Here is a 22433-nt window from a genome sequence, read left to right as displayed (position 1 = left end):
TTAACATAAAGCATGAATTTATCTTATCACATGTAGCATAGTCAATAACATGTATCAATACCAATCTGTAAATAAAACATGAATCGTAATCTACGAAACATAAATCAATACGGATCTGTAAATCAAGTTCTAGTCTCGATATCTAAGACTCGACTCATCTCTTATTCTAATCTAGGGATCCCGATCTAATTTAGACTTGGTATGCTGTATCGAATGTCTACAATAGACGTCGATCTACATCTAAGCTCATCGATACCCGAAGTCTAGAGTCTACGCGGTTCTGACAAAGCCTCGGCGATTCTGCCCTAGCTAGGCTGATCTGCCCTAGACTCAAACTCTGGCTCTACTATAATTCAATAGACTAAACATATCAATCGGATAATATGCAAATATCAATGCAATAAGGTAAAGTATGTGAGTTTTGGGAAACTCAAGTCAAACCTAACTCGAGTTGTGCAATCTCGAATCAACATTTATTTATACCTTTATCTTCTCGATCCGACGAAGACGAAGTCTCGTATTCCAATCTGTCCATAACCAGTCTGGCGATGACAATCGCATAAATACAATATCAGTATATAAATCAATTCAAGACTTGTTCTGATCAATACTCAAACCAATACATAATCTGATCCATATCTGAACAAGGCACAATCTAATTCATATCAACGATATCACGATACAATCGAAATCATTACTGAATCTGATCAATCTAAATCAATACTGAATCTGATCAATATCAATCTACTGATGTTTCGACGGCATAACAATACAGTCACGATAACCCCGTCTATCTCAACATCACAGATATAATACAAGAATTCATAACCAGTATCAGTACAACTCATAATCTGAATAATAACACAATTCTTGTATAGAATCTCAACTAAATCAACTCTGAAATTCATAACAATTTCATAAACAGTCTATTCTTTAATCTGACTTCGATTCTATGATGTCTAACATGTCAAGAACATCATATATGAATTCCATTTAATTCTGACAACATCATAATTTCAGAACATGTCTAAACGTAACAAAACTTACGTCCAGTTGTAGCCTGCGTTGATTGGAACACAGTACTGAAGTCGGATTCAAAAACAGACGGACGGATTTTTCATAAATCTCGATCAAAAGCAGAAGCTGCTTCTTCCGTTCCTTTCTTTCTTTTTCCTTCTGAGGATTACCGTTTGTATGTTTATATATATATATACATACATATTTCGTGCATGCAAGGAAAGCGGCTCACTCCTTCATAAAACACGTCTCGCGCATATGCGCGACCCCAATCGGCGCATATGCGCGAGACACTCGGTCTCCGCGCATATCCTGTACATCGCCTCGCGCATATGCGCGACTCATCTCCGCGCATATGCGCGAGACCCTCTGGAGTCACTCGCATAGGCTTCGCGCATATGCGCGACATCTTCCGCGCATATGCGCGAGGTCTTCTGCCTGTTTGGCGCATGTGCGCGCATCCGGTCGCGCATGTGCGCCGTTGCTGCTGTCCTCGCACTTCCATTTTCACACGCTATCTCATTTCGTGTCTCGGTTAGGCCTTTCGTAATTATCTCGATTAAAAATCAATAATCGTATTAATTATTGCCAAATTATTTCAGATTAATCTCAGATTACGGTAATCAAATTCTCGGGCCTTACAACTAATGCACCGGATCCCATCAGAACTCCGAAGTTAAGCGTGCTTGGGCGAAAGCAGTACTAGGATGGGTGACCCCTTGGGAAGTCCTCGTGTTGCATCTCTTTTCGTGTTTTTCTATTTTTGATTACTTGTTGACAGACGATTTTCGGCTCAAATCATCTGAATCTTGATCGGGACCAGATAAGACATGTGAAATCAACGTAGCTCGGGCACTGCCGGATTTGGACAAAATTGTAGCCTAATTTGATTGTAAACGGGCAAACGAATGAGACTCATTACTCTGCAATGAGCTGGCGAGATTTTAACCAAATTCCTTCTCTTAGACCCTCTAACTTGCGATTTTCCGCTTCTGTTAAGCTTCTGTTTCCTCGAGAAATCCGTTTAGAAAGTTCGAAATTTGATTCCGGTTCCATTTTATCGTATCCCATTCATAATAATAGCTTTACATTCGCTATTTTCTTCTTCTTATTTTTTTTCCTATTTTCTGGAACATTTAGAGATTTTTGTTGTCATGAGCCGGTTCTGTGCGGAAGGGTATGACATAAATTACTCCGGACACGGTTAATTCATTAAAAAAAATAATCCATAATTTACGTAAACGGTCGCGACACGAAAACTTCCCAGGGAGGTCACCCATCCTAGCTCTGCCATCGCGCCAGAACGCTTAACTTCATGGTTCTGATTGGGCGAGAGCAGTGCCTCGTGTTTTCCATCGCCGCCCGCTCCACACGTACTCGAGGGATATAAGAATAAACATCCCACTCAATGTCGGGTGCGATCATACCATCACTAATGCTTCGTAAGCGCGGACGCTGCTCACGTGGTGCCACGTCCGCGCGACGGAATAATTAGCGACGGAATATATATAAAACCATCGCTCAAATTGAATCAGCGATGGTTTATAAACTGTCGCTAAAATGGAATCAGCGACGGTTTAATATATGTCGCGAAAATAGAATCAGCGACGGTTTCGAAACCGACGTTAGTTTGAGCAACGGTTTAAAAATCGTCGTTATTCCTAAATTTTGGTTATTTTATTAAGGGTGAGGACATGATAATAACCACCTATGGGACACCAACTATTGCACTTTAGGTTTTTGTTTTTTTTTTTTAATATCAACATACACTTTTATTAATTTTTTTTCAACAATTCAAATATATATTTAGTCTCTCCATAATTTATTAACGGCCGCAGATAATTGTATTAACAGCGTGCACATGTACGCAGCGGATAATCTTGAACTTTCAACGGTTTGCATCTTTGCAGCATGCAATGTTCGCTGCGGAAAAAGAATTTGCGCGATGCGAAAAACCATTTTTGTTGTAGTGAACACAGAGAAAAAAACAGACAAAAATTCATCACGAAATAAGTTTTTTCAAGAATCTCTACTATTCAAAAAAGATTCATGAGATAAAAATTCGTGAGACCGTTTCACAAGAGACCTACTCAAAAATTTCTGTTTAAATCTTAAATTTAACAAGAATTATTATTTGTTTAATAAATTTAATTCACGATCTTCCAGTCAAAATAGTAATGAAATTTTATCAAGAAAATATTTTTTAAATAATCGTTTAATTTTATATATATTGGACAAGAGTAAATATTCCCGAAAAAACTTATTTCGTGATGAATTTTTGTCTGTTTTTTTCTCTGTCTTCACTACAACAAAAATGGTTTTTCGCAGCGCGCAAATTCTTTTTCCGTAGCGAACATTGCATGCTGCAAAGATGCAAACCGTTGAAAGTTTAAGATTATCCGTGGCGTACATGTGCACGCTGTTTATACTATTATCTGCGGCTGTTAATGAATACTAGTTTCTCTGCACAGGCGATGCGTGTGTGTACAGTCTTTTTTATTATTATCGATGGAATAAAGTGAAATTTGATAAATTATGGAGAAACTAAATTGATATTTGAATTGTTGAAAAAAAATAAAAAATAAAAGTATGTGTTGAAATTTAAAAAAAAACAAAAAACTAAAGTAAAATATTAGTGTCCTATAGGTGGTTATTATCATGTACTTACCCTTAATAAAATAACCAAAATTTAGGAATAGCGACGGCTTAAAAACCGTCGCTCAAACTAGCGACGGTTTTAAACCGTCGCTGATTCAATTTTAGCGACGGTTTGTTATATATTCCGTCGCTAAATATTCCGTCGCGTGGACGTGGCACCACGTGAGCAGGGTCCGCGCTTACGAAGCATGGACGCTGCTCCACGTGGGCAGCGTCCGCGCTTCGTAAGCGCGGATTGAGGTATATTTGTATACTCTTTTTTTTACATTATAATTGAAACTAATTTTAAAATTTAAATTATTTTTTTAAAAAAACCCCAGTACTAGGATGGGTGACCCCCTGGGAAGTCCTCGTGTTGCACCCTTTTTCGTGTTTTTCTATTTTTGATTACTTGTTGACAGACGATTTTCGGCTCAAATCATCTGAATCTCGATCGGAACCAGATAAGACATGTGAAATCAACGTAGCTCGGGCACTGCCGGATTTTGATAAAATTTTAGGCTAATTTTATTGTAAACGGGAAAAAGAACGAGACTCTTTACTCCGCAATGAGCTGGCGAGATTTTAGCCGAATTCCTTCTCTAAGACCCTCTAATTTTCGATTTTTCGCTTCTGTTAAGTTTCCGTTTCCTCCAGAAATGCGTTTAGGAAGTCCGAAATTCGATACCAGTTCCATTTTATCGTATCCCAGGCATAATAATAGCTTTACATTCACTATTTTCTTCTTTTTTTTTTCTATTTTCTGGGAACATTTAGCGATTTTTATTGTAGTGAGCCGGTTCTGTGCGGAAGGGTATGACGCAGATTACTCCGGAGATGGTTAACTAATTAAAAACAATTATTTTGACTTTTTTAGCTATAATTTACTTAAAAGGTCGCGACACGAGGACATCCCATGGAGGTCACCCATCCTAACTCTGCCATCGCGCCTGAACGCTTAACTTCATGGTTCTAATTGGGCGAGAGCAGTGCCGCGTGTTGTCCATCGCCGCACGCGCCACACGTACTCGAGGGATTTAAGAATAAACATCCCACTCAATGTCGGGTGCAATCATACCAGCACTAATGCACTGGATCCCATCAGAACTCCGAAGTTAAGCGTGCTTGGGCGAGAGCCATACTAGGACTGGTGACCTCCTGGTAAGTACTCGTGTTGCACCCCTTTTCGTGTTTTTCTATTTTTGATTACTTGTTGACAGACGATTTTCGGCTCAAATCATCTGAATCTCGATCGGGACAAGATAAGTCATGTGAAATCAACGTAGCTCGGGCACTGCCGGATTTAAACAAAATTGTAGGCTAATTTGATTGTAAACGGGTAAACGAACGAGACTAATTACTCCGCAATGAGCTGGTGAGATTTTAGCCGAATTCCTTCTCTAAGACCCTCTAATTTGCGATTTTTCACTTCTGTTAAGCTTCCGTTTCCTCCAGAAATACGTTTAGGAAGTCCGAAATTCGATTCTGGTTCCATTTTATCGTATAACAGGCATAATAATAGCTTTACATTCGCTATTTTCTTCTTCTTATTTTTTTTTTTCTATTTTCTGGCAACATTTAACGACTTTTGTTGTCGTGAGTCGGTTCTGTGCGGAAGGGTATGACGCAGATTACTCCGGAGACAGTTAACTCGTTAAAAACAATTATTTTGAATATTTTAGCTATAATTTACGTAAACGGTCGCGACACGAGAACTTCCCAGGGAAGTCACCCATCCTAGCTCTGCCATCGCGCCAGAACGCCTAACTTCATGGTTTTGATTGGACGAGAGCAGTGCCGCGTGTTGTCCATCGCCGCCTGCGCCACACGTACTCGAGGGATATAAGAATAAAAATCCCACTCAATGTCGGGTGCGATCATACCAGCACTAATGCACCAGATCCCATCAGAACTCCGAAGTGAAGCGTGCTTGGTCGAGAGCAGTACTAGGATGGGTGACCCCCTAGTAAGTCCTCGTGTTGCACCCCTTTTCATGTTTTTCTATTTTTTATTACTTTTTGATAGACGATTTTCGTCTCAAATCATCTGAATCTCGATCGGGACCAGATAATTCATGTGAAATCAATGTAGCTCGGGCACTGCCGGATTTGGACAAAATTGTAGGTTAATTTGATTGTAAATGGGCAAACGAACGAGACTCAATACTCCGCAATGATCTGACGAGATTTTAGCCGAATTCATTTTCTAAGACCCTCTAATTTGCGATTTTCCGATTCTGTTAAGCTTCCGTTTCCTCGAGAAATCCGTTTAAGAAGTCCGAAATTCGATTCTGGTTCCATTTTATCGTATCTCTGGCATAATAATAGATTTACATTCGCTATTTTCTTTTTCTTATTTTTTTTCTATTTTCTGAGAACATTTAGCGATTTTTGTTGTCGTGAGCCGGTTCTGTGCGGAAGGGTATGACGCAGATTACTCCGGAGACGGTTAACTCATTAAAAACAATTATTTCGACTGTTTTATCCATAATTTACGTAAACAGTCGCGACACGAGGACTTCTCAGGGAGGTCACCCATCCTAGCTCTGCCATCGCGCCAGAACGCTTAACTTCATAGTTCTGATTGGGCGAGAGCAGTGCAGCTTGTTGTCCATCGCCGTCCGCGCCACATGTACTCGAGGGATATAAGAATAAACATCCCACTCAATGTCGGGTGCGATCATACTAGCACTAATGCACCGGATCCCATCAGAACTCCGAATTTAAGCATGCTTAGGCGAGATCAGTACTAGGATGGGTGACCCCCTGGGAAGTCCTCGTGTTGCACCCCTTTTCGTGTTTTTCAATTTTTGATTACTTGTTGACAGACAATTTTCGCCTCAAATAATCTGAATCTCGATCGGGACCAGATAAGACATGTGGAATCAACGTAGCTCGGGCACTTCCGGAGTTGGACAAAATTGTAGCCTAATTTGATTGTAAACAGGCAAACGAACGAGACTCATTACTCCGCAATGAGCTGGTGAGATTTTAGCCGAATTCTTTCTCTAAGACCCTCTAATTTTCCGCTTCTGTTAAGCTTCCGTTTTCTCAAGAAATCCGCTTAGAATGTCCGAAATTCGATTCCGGTTCCATTTTATCGTATCCCAGGCATAATAATAGCTTAACATTCGCTATTTTATTCTTCATATTTTTTTTTCTATTTTCTGGGAACATTTAGTGATTTTTGTTGTCTTGAGCAGGTTCTGTGCAGAAGGGTGTGACGCATATTACGCCGGAGACGGTTAACTCATTAAAAAGAATTATTTCGATTGTTTTATCCATAATTTACGTAAAGGGTCGCGACACGAGGACTTCCCAGGGAGGTCACCTATCCTAGCTCTGCCATCGCGCCAGAACGCTTAACTTCATGGTTCTGATTGAGCGAGAGCCGTGCCGCGTGTTGTCCATCGCCGCCCGCTCCACTCGTACTCGAGGGATATAAGATTAAACATCCCACTCAATGTCGGGTGTGATCATACCTGCACTTATGCACCGGTTCCTATCAGAACTCCAAAGTTAAGCGTGCTTGGGCGAGAGCAGTACTATGATGGGTGAACCCCTTGAAACTCCTCGTGTTGCACCCCTTTTCGTGTTTTTCAATTTTTGATTACTTTTTGACGGACGATTTTCTGCTCAAATCATCTGAATCTCGATCGGGACCAGATAAGTCATGTGAAATCAACGTCGCTCAGGCACTGCCGGATTTGGACAAAATTGTAGGCTAATTTGATTGTAAACGGGCAAACGAACGAGACTCATTACTCCGCAATGAGCTGGCGAGATTTCAGCCGAATTCCTTCTCTAAGACCCTCTAATTTGCGATTTTTCTCTTATGTTAAGCTTTTGTTTCCTCGAGAAATCCGTTTAGGAAGTCCGAAATTCTATTCCGATTCTATTTTATCGTATCTCAGGCATAATAATAGCTTTACATTCGCTATTTTCTTCTTTTTATTTTTTTTTTCAATTTTCTGGGAACATTTAGCGATTTTTGTTGTCGTGAGCCGGTTCTGTGCGGAAGGGCATTAAAAACAATTATTCCAACTGTTTTAGCTATAATTTACGTAAGCGGTCGCGACACGAGGAATTCCAAGGAGGTCACCCATCCTAGCTCTGCCATCTTGCCAGAACGCTTAACTTCTTGGTTCTGATTGGAAGAGAGCAGTGCCGCGTGTTGTCCATCGCCGCCCGCGCCACACGTACTCGAGGGAAATAAGAATAAACATACCACTCAATGTCGGGTGCGATCATACCAGCACTAAAGCACCGGATCCCATCAGAACTCCGAAGTTAAGCGTGCTTGGGCGAGAGCAGTACTAGCAAGGGTGACCCCATGGGAAGTCCTTGTGTTACACCCCGTTTCGTGTTTTTCTATTTTTGATTACTTGTTGACAGACGTTTTTCGGCTCAAATCATCTGAATCTTGATCGGGACCAGATAAGACATGTGAAATAAACGTAGCTCGGTAACTGCCGGATTTGGAAAAAATTGTAGGCTAATTCCATTGTAAACGGGCAAACGAACGAGTCTCATTATTCCGCAATGAGCTGGCGAGATTTTAGCCGAATTCCTTCTCTAAGACCCTCTAATTTGCGATTTTTTCCGCTTCTGTTAAGCTTCTGTTTCCTCGAAAAATCCGCTTAGGAAGTCCAAATTCGATTCCGATCCATTTTATCGTATCACAGGCAAAATAATTTCTTTACATTCGCAATTTTCTTCTTATGATTTTTTTTCTATTTTCTGGGAACATTTAGCGATTTGTGTTGTCGTGAGCCGGTTCTGTGCGGAAGAGTATGACGCAGATTACTCCCGAGACGGTTAACTCAATAAAAACAATTATTTCGACTGTTTTGGCTATAATTTACGTAAACGGTCGCGACACGAGGACTTCCCAGGGAGGACACCTATCCTAGATCTGCCATCGCGCCAGAACGCTTAACTTCATGGTTCTGATTGGGAGAGAGCAGTGCTGCATGATGTCCATCGCCGCCCGCGCCACATATACTCGAGGGATATAAGAATAAACATCCCACTCAAAGTCGGGTTCGATCATACCAGCACTAATGCATAGAATCCCATCAGAACTTCGAAGTTAAGCGTGCTTGGGCGAGAGCAGTACTAGGATGGGAGACCCACTGGGAAGTCCTCGTGTTGCAGCCATTTTAGTGTTTTTCTATTTTTAATTATTTGTTGACAGACAATTTTTGGCTCAAATCATCTGAATCTCGATCGAGACCAGATAAGACATGTAAAATCACGTAGCTCGGGCACTGCCGTATTTTGACAAAATTGTAGCCTAATTTGATTGTAAACGGACAAACGAACGAGACTCATTACTTCGCAATAAGCTGGCCAGATTTTAGCCGAATACCTTCTCTAAGACCCTCTAATTTGCGATTTTTCGCTTCTGTTAAGCTTCCGTTTCCTCGAGAAATCCACTTAGGTAGTCCTAAATTCGATTCCGGTTCCATTTTATCGTATCCCAGGCATAATGATAGCTTTACATTCGCTATTTTCTTCTTCTTATTTTTTTTCCTATTTTCTGGGAACATTTAGCGTATTTTGAGATCGTGAGCCGGTTCTGTGCGGAAGGGTATGACGCAGATTACTCCGGAGACAGTTAACTCATTAAAAACAATTATTTCGATTGTTTTATCCATAATTTACGTAAAGGGTCGCGACACGAAAACTTCCCAGGGAGGTCACCCATCCTAGCTCTGCCATCGCGCCAGAACGCTTAACTTCATGGTTCTGAATGGGAGAGAGCAGTGCCGTGTGTTGTCCATCGCCGCCCGCCCGACACGTAATCGAGGGATATAAGAACTAATGCACTGGATCCCATCAGAACTCAGAAGTTAAGCATGCTTGGGCGAGAGCAGTACTAGGATGGGTGACCCCCTGGGAAGTACTCGTATTGCGCCCCTTTTCGTGATTTTCTATTTTTGATTACTTGTTGACAGACGATTTTCGGCTTAAATCATCTGAATCTTGATCGTGACCAGATAAGACATGTGAAACCAACGTAGCTTGGGCACTGCCGGATTTGGACAAAATTGAAGCCTAATTTGATTGTAAACGGGCAAACGAACGAGACTCATTACTCCGCAATGAGCTGGCGAGATTTTAGCCGAATTCCTTCTTTAAGACACTCTAATTTGCGATTTTTCGCTACTGTTAAGCTTCCGTTTCCTCGAGAAATCCGCTTAGGAAGTCCAAATTCGATTCCTGTCTATTTTATCATATCACAGGCATAATAATAGCTTTACATTTCCTATTTTCTTCTTCTTATTTTTTTTTCCATTTTCTGGGAACATTTAGCGATTTTTGTTGTCGTGAGCCGGTTCTGTGCGGAAGGGTATGACGCAGATTACGCCGGAGACGGTTAACTCATTAAAAAAAAATTATTTCAATTGTTTTATCCATAATTTACGTAAAGGGTCGCGACGCGAGGACTTCCCGGGGAAGTCACCCATCCTAGCTCTGTCATCGCGCCAGAACGCTTAACTTCATGGTTCTGATTGGGCGAGAGCAGTACTGCGTATTGTCTATCGCCGCCCGCTCCACACGTACTCGAGGGATATAAGAATAAACATCTCATTGAATGTCGGGTGCGATCATACCAGCACTAATGCACCGGATTCCATCAGAACTCCGAAGTTAAGCGTGCTTGGGCGAGAGCAGTACTAGGATAGGTGACCCCCTGGGAAGTCCTCCTTTTCGTGTTTTTCTATTTTTGATTACTTTTTGGCAGACGATTTTCAACTCAAATCGTCTGAATCACGATCGAGAGCAGATAAGACATGTGAAATCAACGTAGCTCGGGCACTGCCGGATTTGGACAAAATTGAAGCCTAATTTGATTGTAAATGGGCAAACGAACGAGACTCATTGCTCCGCAATGAGCTGGCGAGATTTTAGCCGAATTCCTTCTTTAAGACCCTCTAATTTGCGATTTTCCGCTTCTGTTAAGCTTTCGTTTCCTCGAGAAATCGGCTTAGGAAGTCCAAATTCGATTCCGGTCCATTTTATCGTATCACAGGCATAATAATAGCTTTACATTCGCTATTTTCTTCTTCTTATTTTTTTTTTCCATTTTCTGGGAACATTTAGCGATTTTTGTTGTCGTGAGCCGGTTTTGTGCGGAAGGGTATGACGCAGATTACGCCGGATACGGTTAACTCATTAAAAACAATTATTTCATTTGTTTTATCCATAATTTACGTAAAGGGTCGCGACACGAGGACTTCCCAGGGAAGTCACCCATCCTAGCTCTACCATCGCGCCAGAACGCTTCACTTCATGGTTCTGATTGGGCGAGAGCAGTGCTGCGTGTTGTCCATCGCCGCCCGCTCCACACGTACTCGAGGGATATAAGAATAAACATCTCATTGAATGTCGGGTGCGATCATACCAGCACTAATGCACCGGATTCCATCAGAACTCCGAAGTTAAGCGTGCTTGGGCGAGAGCAGTACTAGGATAGGTGACCCCCTGGGAAGTCCTCCTTTTCGTGTTTTTCTATTTTTGATTACTTTTTGGCAGACGATTTTCAACTCAAATCGTCTGAATCACGATCGAGAGCAGATAAGACATGTGAAATCAACGTAGCTCGGGCACTGCCGGATTTGGATAAAATTGTAGCCTAATTTGATTGTAATCGGGTAAACGAACGAGACTCGTTACTCCGCAATGAGCTGGCGAGATTTTATCCGAATTCTTTCTCTAATACCCTCTAATTTGCGATTTTCCGCTTCTGTTAAGCTTCCGTTTCCTCGAGAAATTCGCTTAGGAAGTCCGAAATTTGATTCCGGTTCCATTTTATCGTATCCTAGGCATAATAATAAATTTACATTCGCTATTTTTTTTCCGATTTTTTTTTCTATTTTCTGGGAACATTTAGCGATTTTTGTTGTCGTGTGCCGGTTCTGTACGGAAGGGTATGACGCAGATTACTCCGGAGACGGTTAACTCATTAAAAACAATTATTTCGACAGTTTTATCCATAATTTACGTAAACGGTCGCGACACGAGGACTTCCCTGGTCATGGATCGTTAGGATGGTCCAGCATGGGTCGAGGCCTTTGTTGGTTCAGCCTAATGGCCCGTGATCGTTACAAAAAAAGGCGCCTTTTTTTGTAACGGTCATGGGCCATTAGGCTGAACTAACAAAGGCCTCGGCCCATACCCACGCACCACTACTGGTCATGGGTCGTTAGGATGGTCCAACATGGGCATCGGCCCATGCCCATGCACCGTCACTCATAGAATATCTCACCCCTGGTAAGTGGTTTCTTTCGCCTTCCCCAACACTTGAACCCAGGACCTCCAGACTTAAGTACCTAGATTCCTAAGTGTTGGTACCAGTTGAGAATTTAGTCTTTTTATATTATTTTAGCCCTTATGAACCACGACTCGACCCCCGTGAACTATTTTTCAATTTTCCCAAGTTTTAAAAACCCTAATGACCCAAAATCTTCGACCCCGAGCCATCTCTTGATTTTCACGAGTTACCCCCGAACCATGTTGATCCTAAAATTGACCAACATCCTAAAGTACCTACTGGACCCAAAGATCCAACGGAAAACACCCAAAACCAAAAAACGAGCCCCATACTCCTCTACCATAAGCTGGCCGAGAAATCCTTGTTGGACAAGGACTCTTGATCAAGCTTCCCTGCCCCTACCAACGAACCCAGCCACCGAACCCACCTGTTGTGCACCCCCTAAGGACCCAGGCCCCCAGGACCACGCCCACCAGCCTGCAACAAGCCCAGAACCCAGCACGCAATTCCCCTTGATTCTCGGGTGGGAGTCATAGCTTGCTAGGACTCCTTCCCAGCCCTTGATCGCGAGTCCTAGCATGGCTAGGACTCTCTCCCTAACTCACCCACGACCTTGGCTAACACCTGGAACTAGCCAACCAAGCCCTAGACCCTGCAACCATAAAACTGAACCCCTTTGCTCCATGACAGCAAGTTGCTGCACAGCTTGTGTTCTATTGCATGTGTGGTGTTAAGGTGATTATCTAGGACTCTAAATCCCGTGCAAAATCGTGCCTAAACATAACCTATATCATGGCAGCCCGTATATACATGTAAACGACAAAATTTGAATCAAAATCATGCTTGGAATTTCATGGATTGCATAAAAACGAAAATAATTCAAAGTGTCACTTGTTTCCCAAAATTTTCATGCATAAAAATATAATATGATTTCATGATGGTTTTAAGGGAAGAATAGGTGTGCCTATGCGTAATTTACGCACGAAAAATCATTGACGATGAAGAAGAACGGAGCAAGAACCTTGGCTAAGACTTTCCTTTGGCAATGCTCGAAAGTTTGCCTCAATTTTTAAGCATGTGTAGGCCGTGTAATCTAGGTATTTTCAGAAGAGTGGCCGTGTGCTTTTGAAAGAATCGTTGGGTTATGGGAAAGGTTTACATATTATATACTTAATTAAACACTAACAAGGCTTTAGGCCTATTAAGTCCCTAATTAAGCCCATTAGTCTTTAATTAGAATTAAATAAAATATTAGTAAAGTTTTGGTAAAAATAGTTTGGGAATTAAATAGCCGATTTGCCAAAAAGTTCGTATTTTTTTATTGAAAAACCCACACCGATAAAATTTACGTCCCAGCGTATAAAATCAACATGAAAGTATCGAAATTTAAGGGACCAAAATGCAATATTTCGAAAGATTGGGGACCTAAGGGCAATTTACGAACGTTAAAGGGCTGAATCAGAATTTTCGAAATAATATAAGGATTTATTTGTTGTCCATCGCCGCCCGAGCCACACGTACTCGAGAGATATAAGAATAAACATCCCACTCAATGTCGGGTGCGATCATACCACCACTAATGCATCGGATCCCATCAGAACTCGGAAGTTAAGCGTGCTTGGGCGAGAGCAGTACTAGGATGGGTGACCCCCCGGGAAGTCATCTTGTTGCACCCCTTTTCGTGTTTTTCTATTTTTGATTACTTGTTCACAGATGATTTTCGGCTCAAATCATCTGAATCTGGATCAGGACCAGATAAGACATGTGAAATCAACGTAGCTCGGGCACTGCCGGATTTGGACAAAATTGTAGGCTAATTCGATTGTAAACAGGAAAACGAACGAGACTCATTACTCCGCAATGAGCTGGCGAGATTTTATCCGAATTCCTTCTCTAAGACCCTCTAATTTGCGATTTTCCGCTTCTGTTAAGCTTCCTTTCCTCGAGAAATCTGTTTAGGAAGTCCGAAATTCGATTCCGGTTCAATTTTATCGTAACCCAGGCAAAATAATAGCTTTACATTCGCTATTTTCTTCTTCTTATTTTTTTCTATTTTCTAGGAACATTTTGCGATTTTTTTTGTCGTGAGCCGGTTCTGTGCGGAAGGATATGACGAAGATTACACCGGAGACGGTTAACTCATTAAAAACAATTATTTTGACTGTTTTAGCTATAATTTATGTGAACGGTCGCGACATGAGGACTTCCCAGGGAGGTCACCCATCCTAGCTCTGCCATAGCGCCAGAACGCTTAACTTCATGGTTCTGATTGGGCGGGAGCAGTGACGCGTCCATCGCCGCCCGTTCCAAACGTACTCGAGTAATATAAGAATAAACATCCCACTCAATGTCGGGTGCGATCATACCAGCACTAATACACCGGATCCCATCAGAACTCCGTAGTTAAGCGTGCTTGGGCGAGAGCAGTACTAGGATGGGTGACCCCTTGGGAAGTCCTCGTGTTGCACCCTTTTTCTTTTTTTTCTATTTTTTATACTTGTTGACAGACGATTTTCGGCTCAAAGCTTCTGAACCACGATCGGGACAAGATAAGACATATGAAATCAACGTAGCTCGAGCACTGCCGGATTTGGACAAAATTTTAGCCTAATTGGATTGTAAACGGGCAAATGAACGAGACTCATTACTCCGCAATGAGCTGGAGAGATTTTAGCCGAATTCTTTCTCTAAGACCCTCTAATTTGCGATTTTCCGCTTCCGTTAAGCTTCCGTTTCCTCGAGAAATCCGTTTAGGAAGACCGAAATTCGATTCCGGTTCCATTTTATCATATCCCAGGCATAATAATAGCTTTACATTCGCTATTTTCTTCTTCTTATTTTTTTTCTATTTTCTGGGAACATTTAGCGATTTTTGTTATCGTGAGCCAGTTCTGTACGGAAGGGTATGTAGCAAATTACTCTAGAGACGGTTAACTCATTAAAAAAATTTATTTCGACTGTTTTAGCTATAATTTACGTAAACGGTCGAGACACGAGGACTTCACAGGGAGGTCACCCATCCTAGCTCTACCATCGCGCCAGAACGCTTAACTTCATGGTTCTGAATGGGCGAGAGCAGTGCCGCGTGTTGTCCTATCGCCGCCCGCTCCACACGTACTCAAAGGATATAAGAATAAACATCCCAGTCAATGTCGGGTGCGATCATACCATCATTAATGCACCGAATCCCGTCAGAACTCCGAAGTTAAGCGTGCTTGGCCGAGAGCAGTACTAGTATGGGTGACCCCCTGGGAAGTCCTCGTGTTACACCCTTTTCGTGTTTTTCTTTTTTTGATTACATGTTGACAGACAATTTTCGTCTCAAATCATCTGAATCTCGATCGGGACCAGATAAGACATATGAAATCAACGTAGCTCGGGCACTGCCGAATTTGGACAAAATTATAGCCTAATTTGATTGTAAACAGGCAAACAAACGAGACTCATTACTCCGCAATGTGCTGGCGAGATTTTAGCCAAATTCCTTCTCTAAGCCCCTTTAATTTGCGATTTTCCGCTTCTGTTAAGCTTCCGTTTCCTCGAGAAATCCGTTTAGGAAGTCCGAAATTCGATTCCGATTCCATTTTATCGTATCCCAGTCATAATAATAGCTTTTCATTCGCTATTTTCTTCTTCTTATTTTTTTTTCTATTTTCTGGGAACATTTTGCTATTTTTATTGTCTTGAGCAGGGTCTGTGCGGAAGGGTATGACGCATATTACTCCGGAGACGGTTAACTAATTAAAAACAATTATTTCGACTGTTTTATCCATAGTTTACGTAAACGATCGCGACACGAGTACTTCCCAGGGAGGTCACCTATCCTAGCTTTGCCATCGCGCCAGAATGCTTAACTTCATGGTTATGATTGGGCGAGAGCAGTGCCGCTTGTTGTCCATCGCTGTCCGCGCCACACGTACTCGAGGGATATAAGAATAAACATCCCACTCAATGTCGGGTGCGATCATACCAGCACTAATGCACCGGATCCCATCAGAACTCCGAAGTTAAGCGTGCTTGGGCGAAAATAGTACTAGGATGGGTGACCCCTTGGGAAGTCCTCGTGTTGCACCCCTTTTCGTGTTTTTCTATTTTAGATTACTTGTTGACCGACGATTTTCGACTCAAATCATCTGAATCTCGATCGGGACCAGATAAGACATGTGAAATCAACGTAGCTCGGGCACTGCCGGATTTGGACAAAATTGTAGCCTAATTTGATTGTAAACGGGCAAACAAACGAGACTCATTACTCCGCAATGAGCTGGCGAGAATTTAGCCGAATTCCTTCTCCAAGACCCTCTAATTTGCGATTTTACGCTTCTGTTAAGCTTCCGTTTCTTCGAAAAATCCGTTTAGGAAGTCCGAAATTCGATTCCGGTTCTATTTTATCGTATCCCAGGCATAATAATAGCTTTACATTCGCTATTTTCTTCTTCTTATTTTTCTTTTCTATTTCTTGGGAACATTTAGCGATTTTTTTTGTCGTGAGCCGGTTTTGTGCGGAAGGGTATGACGCAGATTACACCAGAGACGGTTGACTCATTAAAAACAATTATTTCGACAGTTTTAGCTATAATTTACGTAAACAGTCGAGACACGAGGAGTTCACAGTGAGGTCACCCATCCTAGCTCTGCCATCGCGCCAGAACGCTTAACTTCATGGTTCTGATTGGGCGAGAGCAGTGCCGTGTGTTGTCCATCGCCGCCCGCTCGACACGTAATCGAGGGATATAAGAATAAACATCCCACTCAATGTCGGGTGCGATCATACCAGCACTAATGCACCGGATCCCATCAGAACTCCGAAGTTAAGCGTGCTTGGTCGAGAGCAGTACTAGGATGGGTGACCCCGTGGGGAGTCCTCGTGTTGCACTCCTTTTCGTGTTTTTCTATTTTTTATTACTTGTTGACAGACGATTTTCGTCTCAAATCTTCTGAATCTCGGTCGTGACCAGATAAGACATTTGAAATTAACGTAGCTCGGGCACTGCCGAATTTGGACAAAATAGTAGCCCAATTTGATTGTAAACGGGCAAACGAACGAGACTCATTACTCCGCAATTTTCGCTATTTTCTTCTTCTTATTTTTTTTTATTTTCTGGGAACATTTAGCGATTTTCATTGTCTTGAGCAGGTTCTGTGCGGAAGGGTATGACGCATATTACTCCGGAGACGTTTAACTCATTAAAAACAATTATTTCATATGTTTTATCCATAATTTACGTAAATGGTCGCGAAACGAGGACTTCCCTGGGAGGTCACCCATCTTAGCTCTGCCATCGCGCCAGATCGCTTAACTTCATGGTTTTGATTGGGCGAGAGCAGTGCCGCGTGTTGTCCATCGCCGCCCGCGCCGCACGTACTCGAGGGATATAAGAATAAACATCCCACTCAATGTCAGGTGCGATCATACCAGCACTAATGCACCGGATCCCATAAGAACTCCGAAGTTAAGCATGCTTGGGCGAGAGCAGTACTATGATGGGTGAACCCCTGGGAAGTCCTCGTGTTGCACCTCTTTTCGTGTTAATCTATTTTTGATTACTTGTTGACAGAAGATTTTCGGCTCAAATCATCTGAATCTCGATCGGGACCAGATAAGACATGTGAAATCAACGTAGCTCGGTCACTGCTGGATTTGGACAAAATTGTAGCCTAATTTGATTGTAAACGGGCAAACGAACGAGACTCATTACTCCGCAACGAGCTGACGAGATTTTAGACGAATTCCTTCTCTAAGACCCTCTAATTTACGATTTCCGCTTCTGTTAAGCTTCCATTTCCTCGAGAAATCCGCTTAGGAAGTTCTAAATTCGATTTCGGTTCCATTTTATCATATTCAGGCATAATAATAGCTTTACGTTTGCTATTTTCTTCTTCTTATTTTTTTTTTCTATTTTCTGGGAACATTTAGCGATTTTTGTTGTCTTGAACATGTTCTGTGCGGAAGGGTATGACGCAGATTACTCCGGAGACGGTTAACTCATTAAAAACAATTATTTCGACTGTATTAGCTATAATTTATGTAAACGGTCGCGACACAAGGACTTCCAAGGGAGGTCACCCATCCTAGCTCTGTCATCGCGCCAGAACGCTTAACTTCATGGTTCTGATTGGGCGAGAGCAGTGTCGCTTGTTGTCTATCGTCGCCCGCTCCACACGTACTCAAGGGATATAAGAATAAACATCCCACTCAATGTCGGGTGTGATCATACCTGCACTTATGCACCGGATCCCATCAGAACTCCGAAGTTAAGCGTGCTTGGGCGAGAGCAGTACTAGGATGGGTGACCCCCTTGGAAGTCCTCGTGTTGCACCCCTTTTCGTGTTTTTCTATTTTTGATTACTTGTTGACAGACGATTTTCGGCTCAAATCATCTGAATCTTGATCGAGACCAGATAAGACATGTGAAATCAACGTAGCTCGGGCACTGCCGGATTTGAACAAAATTGTAGGCTAATTTGATTGTAAACGGGCAAACGAACGTGACACATTACTCCACAATGAGCTGGCGAGATTTTAGCCGAATTCTTTCTCTAAGACCCTCTAATTTGTGATTTTCCGCTTCTGTTAAGCTTCCGTTTTCTCAAGAAATCCGCTTAGAATGTCCGAAATTCGATTCCAGTTCCATTTTATCGTATCCCAAGGCATAATAATAGCTTAACATTCGCTATTTTATTCTTCATATTTTTTTTTCTATTTTTCTGGGAACATTTAGCGATTTTTGTTGTCTTGAGCAGGTTCTGTGCGGAAGGGTGTGACGCATATTACGGCGGAGATGGTTAACTCATTAAAAACAATTATTTCGATTGTTTTATCCATAATTTACGTAAAGGGTTGCGACACGAGGACTTCCCAGGGAGGTCACCTATCCTAGCTCTGCCATCGCGCCAGAACGCTTAACTTCATGGTTCTGATTGGGCGAGAGCAGTGCCGCGTGTTGTCCATCGCCGCCCGCTCCACTCGTAGTCGAGGGATATAAGAATAAACATCCCACTCAATGTCGGGTGTGATCATACCTGCACTTATGCACCGGTTCCTATCAGAACTTCGAAGTTAAGCGTGCTTGGGCGAGAGCAGTACTATGATGGGTGAACCCCTGGAAAGTCCTCGTGTTGCACCCCTTTTCGTGTTTTTCAATTTTTGATTACTTGTTGACAGACGATTTTCGGCTCAAATCGTCTGAATCGCGATCGAGAGCAGATAAGACATGTGAAATCAACGTAGCTCGGGCACTGCCAGATTTGGACAAAATTGTAGCCTAATTTGATTGTAATCAGGCAAACGAACGAGACTCGTTACTCCGCAATGAGCTGACGAGATTTTAGCCGAATTACTTCTCTAAGACCCTCTAATTTGCGATTTTCCGCTTCTGTTAAGCTTCCGTTTCCTCGAGAAATCCGCTTAGGAAGTCCGAAATTCGATTCCGTTCTATTTTATCGTATCTCAGGCATAATAATAGCTTTACATTCGCTATTTTCTTCTTCTTATTTTTTTTTCTATTTTCTGGGAACATTTCGTGATTTTTGTTGCCGTGAGCCGGTTCTGTGCGGAATGGTATGACGCAGATTACTCCGGAGACGGTTAACTCATTAAAAACAATTATTTCGACTGTTTTATCCATTATTTACGTAAACGGTCGCGACACGAGGACTTCCCAGGGAGGTCACCCATCCTAGCTCTGCCATCACGCCAGAACGCTTAACTTCATGGTTCTGATTGGGCGAGAGCAGTGCCAGGGGTTGTCCATCGCCTCCGCTTCACACGTATTCGAGGTAAATAAGAATAAATATCCCAATCAATGTCGTGTGCGATCATACCAGCACTAATGCACTGGATCCCATCAGAACTTCGAATTTAAACGTGCTTGGACGAAAGCAGTACTAGGATGGGTGACCTCCTGGGAAGTCCTTGTGTTGCACTCTTTTTCGTGTTTTTCTATTTTTGATTACTTGTTGGCAGACGATTTTGAGCTCAAACCATCTGAATCTCGATCGGGAGCAGATAAGACATGTGAAATAAACGTAGCTCGGGCACTGCCGGATTTTGACAAAATTGTAGCCTAATTTGATTGTAAACGGGCAAACGAACGAGACTCGTTACTCCGCAATGAGCTGGTGAGATTTTAGCCGAATTCCTTCTCCAAGACCCTCTAATTTGCGATTTTACGCTTCTGTTAAGCTTCCGTTTCCTCGAAAAATCCTTTTAGGAAGTCCGAAATTCGATTCCGGTTCTATTTTATAGTATCCCAAGCATAATAATAGCTTTACATTCGCTATTTTCTTCTTCTTATTTTTCTTTTCTATTTCCTGGGAACATTTAGCGATTTTTTTTGTCGTGAGCCGGTTTTGTGCGGAAGGGTATGACGCAGATTACACCAGAGACGGTTAACTCATTAAAAACAATTATTTCGACAGTTTTAGCTATAATTTACGTAAACGGTCGAGACACGAGGACTTCACAGTGAGGTCACCCATCCTAGATCTGCCATCGCGCCAGAACGCTTAACTTCATGGTTCTGATTGGGCGAGAGCAGTGCCGCGTGTTGTCCATCGCCGCCCGCTCCACAAGTACTCTAGGGATATAAGAATAAACATCCCACTCAATGTCGGGTGCGATCATACCAGCACTAATGCACGGATCCCATCAGAACTCCGAAGTTAAGCGTGCTTGGGCGAGAGCAGTACTAGGATGGGTGACCCCCTTGGAAGTCCTCGTGTTGCACCCCTTTTCGTGTTTTTTTATTTTTGATTACATGTTGACAGACGATTTTCGGCCCAAATTATCTGAATCTTCATCGGACCAGATAAGACATGTGAAATCAACGTAGCTCGGGCACTGCCGGATTTGAACAAAATTGTAGGCTAATTTGATTGTAAACGGGCAAACGAACGTGACTCATTACTCCACAATGAGCTGGCGAGATTTTAGCCGAATTCTTTCTCTAAGACCTCTAATTTGTGATTTTCCGCTTCTGTTAAGCTTCTAGTTTTCTCAAGAAATCCGCCTTAGAATGTGCCGAATTGGATCTTTTCCAGTTCCATTTTATCGTTTATCGCAGGCATAATAATAGCTTTAACATTCGCTCATTTTTTTTCCTATTTTCTTTTTCTATGGTCTGGAACATTTAGGGATTTTTTGTTGTCGTGAGGGTTCTGTGACGGTACTGGGTCTGACGACAGATTACTCCGAGACTGTTACATCAATTGAAACAATTATGTTCAACCGTTTTAGACTATAATTTACGGTAAACGGTCGCGACCACGAGGAACTTTTCCAGGGAGGTACACCCATCCTAGCTCTGCCATCGCGCCAGAACGCTTAACTTCTGGTTCTGATTGGGCGGAGAGGATGAGCATGTGCGGCGATTTGGTAACGTCTCGAAAATCGAAAAAGTCCACGTAAACCCACATCATGCAAATTATTAAATTCTTCGGTATTTCATTAAATTCTTTTAAAGCATAAAATGTATTTTTATTTTATTAAATTGTGTTTAATTATTTTTATGCATTTTATGCATAATTCATGCATGGTAGAATTTATTCCATACATTTTATAAGTTCATGCATTAAGGTTTTTAAGTTGCATTTCGCTCTTGAACGAGGATCAGACCGGAGAATTTTCAAGAAAATTATTTTTATTACACGATTAAGTTCTATTAATTAATACAAGATGTTTTAAAGGTGTTTTTCAAGATTGAGATTTATTGGGTATTTTTATCTACAGAATTTTATTTTTACCCGGTAAGCAATTTTATCGAATTAGGAGACTTTTTGAGGGTTCGGTTAATATTTTCAAAAATTTTTCATCACGAAATATTTTTCGGGAGTGTTTTGGACTTAATGAGACTACTTTTAAGCTTGTTGGCTTAAAATTCTTTTTAAATCTTTAATATAAACTTATGGCCTATTATATTTAATTAACTACATATAAATCCCTATGGACCCACTACACCTAACATTACCCTCCCCAATCATCCGACACCCTCACTCCCATCTCAACATTTTCATAGAAATCCCAGCAGCTGAAAGCACGGCCATTTCCATTCAAGGCGTAAGAAATTCTCCGACTTGATTTTCCGACTCCGTTCTTCGTTTTCTTGCGAAATATTTTCACCAGGCCCGCTTTATATCTTTTCTGCATCATACACGTTTATATACTGAGTTTGGTGTTCATGCATGAAAGTTTCGATCCAAGCTTGTCTATGAAGATCTTGATTTTCTTGTGTTTATTGCATTCTTTTTGTTTCAAGTCTCCATTTTCTTGAATTGTGCAAGGAGCTGCCCATTTTGTTGATGCTAAGGGACCGTTTAGAGCAGGTTAGTGGAGTCTGAGGCTGGTGTAAGGTTCGGTAGGTTTGGAGTGAAGGCCGAGATGTGTAGCGGCTTGGGGTTTCTCGTTTTCTTTGTCTAGATCGGTGGTAGGTGAAGTCTGGTGGTGCAAGGCGACTCTAGACCTTCAACAGTCTCTGGTGGGTCTGAATCATGGTCTGGAA

General features: G+C 42.0%; 17 non-coding genes and 3 pseudogenes across 17 annotated transcripts; all 20 read left to right on the top strand.

Annotated features, from left to right (window-relative positions):
• The first annotated feature begins 1645 nt into the window (after nucleotides 1-1645).
• On the top strand, nucleotides 1646-1761 carry LOC142512804 (5S ribosomal RNA; annotated as a pseudogene).
• A 2957-nt stretch (nucleotides 1762-4718) lies between these two features.
• On the top strand, nucleotides 4719-4837 carry LOC142509837 (5S ribosomal RNA). The gene has a single exon (XR_012807987.1). It is a non-coding gene; the product is annotated as a 5S ribosomal RNA (ribosomal RNA).
• Nucleotides 4838-5523: 686 nt separating this feature from the next.
• LOC142517347 (5S ribosomal RNA) lies at nucleotides 5524-5642 on the top strand. Its single transcript, XR_012813097.1, has one exon. It is a non-coding gene; the product is annotated as a 5S ribosomal RNA (ribosomal RNA).
• Nucleotides 5643-6325: 683 nt separating this feature from the next.
• LOC142514702 (5S ribosomal RNA) lies at nucleotides 6326-6444 on the top strand. Its single transcript, XR_012810584.1, has one exon. It is a non-coding gene; the product is annotated as a 5S ribosomal RNA (ribosomal RNA).
• A 677-nt stretch (nucleotides 6445-7121) lies between these two features.
• On the top strand, nucleotides 7122-7240 carry LOC142511201 (5S ribosomal RNA; annotated as a pseudogene).
• Nucleotides 7241-7892: 652 nt separating this feature from the next.
• LOC142514675 (5S ribosomal RNA) lies at nucleotides 7893-8011 on the top strand. Its single transcript, XR_012810559.1, has one exon. It is a non-coding gene; the product is annotated as a 5S ribosomal RNA (ribosomal RNA).
• A 683-nt stretch (nucleotides 8012-8694) lies between these two features.
• LOC142509245 (5S ribosomal RNA) lies at nucleotides 8695-8813 on the top strand. Its single transcript, XR_012807429.1, has one exon. It is a non-coding gene; the product is annotated as a 5S ribosomal RNA (ribosomal RNA).
• A 647-nt stretch (nucleotides 8814-9460) lies between these two features.
• LOC142512866 (5S ribosomal RNA) lies at nucleotides 9461-9576 on the top strand (annotated as a pseudogene).
• Nucleotides 9577-10259: 683 nt separating this feature from the next.
• Nucleotides 10260-10379, top strand: LOC142510040 (5S ribosomal RNA). Its single transcript, XR_012808180.1, has one exon. It is a non-coding gene; the product is annotated as a 5S ribosomal RNA (ribosomal RNA).
• Nucleotides 10380-11050: 671 nt separating this feature from the next.
• On the top strand, nucleotides 11051-11170 carry LOC142510038 (5S ribosomal RNA). The gene has a single exon (XR_012808178.1). It is a non-coding gene; the product is annotated as a 5S ribosomal RNA (ribosomal RNA).
• A 2321-nt stretch (nucleotides 11171-13491) lies between these two features.
• On the top strand, nucleotides 13492-13610 carry LOC142510089 (5S ribosomal RNA). The gene has a single exon (XR_012808221.1). It is a non-coding gene; the product is annotated as a 5S ribosomal RNA (ribosomal RNA).
• A 676-nt stretch (nucleotides 13611-14286) lies between these two features.
• LOC142508687 (5S ribosomal RNA) lies at nucleotides 14287-14405 on the top strand. The gene has a single exon (XR_012806891.1). It is a non-coding gene; the product is annotated as a 5S ribosomal RNA (ribosomal RNA).
• Nucleotides 14406-15088: 683 nt separating this feature from the next.
• Nucleotides 15089-15207, top strand: LOC142509792 (5S ribosomal RNA). The gene has a single exon (XR_012807947.1). It is a non-coding gene; the product is annotated as a 5S ribosomal RNA (ribosomal RNA).
• Nucleotides 15208-15890: 683 nt separating this feature from the next.
• Nucleotides 15891-16009, top strand: LOC142509400 (5S ribosomal RNA). Its single transcript, XR_012807576.1, has one exon. It is a non-coding gene; the product is annotated as a 5S ribosomal RNA (ribosomal RNA).
• A 685-nt stretch (nucleotides 16010-16694) lies between these two features.
• Nucleotides 16695-16813, top strand: LOC142514077 (5S ribosomal RNA). Its single transcript, XR_012809989.1, has one exon. It is a non-coding gene; the product is annotated as a 5S ribosomal RNA (ribosomal RNA).
• Nucleotides 16814-17336: 523 nt separating this feature from the next.
• LOC142515457 (5S ribosomal RNA) lies at nucleotides 17337-17455 on the top strand. Its single transcript, XR_012811302.1, has one exon. It is a non-coding gene; the product is annotated as a 5S ribosomal RNA (ribosomal RNA).
• Nucleotides 17456-18138: 683 nt separating this feature from the next.
• LOC142513085 (5S ribosomal RNA) lies at nucleotides 18139-18257 on the top strand. Its single transcript, XR_012809050.1, has one exon. It is a non-coding gene; the product is annotated as a 5S ribosomal RNA (ribosomal RNA).
• Nucleotides 18258-18943: 686 nt separating this feature from the next.
• Nucleotides 18944-19062, top strand: LOC142510178 (5S ribosomal RNA). The gene has a single exon (XR_012808305.1). It is a non-coding gene; the product is annotated as a 5S ribosomal RNA (ribosomal RNA).
• A 682-nt stretch (nucleotides 19063-19744) lies between these two features.
• On the top strand, nucleotides 19745-19863 carry LOC142508454 (5S ribosomal RNA). Its single transcript, XR_012806665.1, has one exon. It is a non-coding gene; the product is annotated as a 5S ribosomal RNA (ribosomal RNA).
• Nucleotides 19864-20548: 685 nt separating this feature from the next.
• On the top strand, nucleotides 20549-20666 carry LOC142514323 (5S ribosomal RNA). Its single transcript, XR_012810221.1, has one exon. It is a non-coding gene; the product is annotated as a 5S ribosomal RNA (ribosomal RNA).
• The last annotated feature ends 1767 nt before the right edge of the window (nucleotides 20667-22433 follow it).

This window comes from Primulina tabacum, chromosome 10, assembly GCF_025594145.1.
Source record: "Primulina tabacum isolate GXHZ01 chromosome 10, ASM2559414v2, whole genome shotgun sequence".
Taxonomy (NCBI): domain Eukaryota; kingdom Viridiplantae; phylum Streptophyta; class Magnoliopsida; order Lamiales; family Gesneriaceae; genus Primulina; species Primulina tabacum.
The sequence above is the reverse complement of the archived record's forward strand: the minus strand, read 5'-3'. Positions and strand labels throughout refer to the sequence as shown.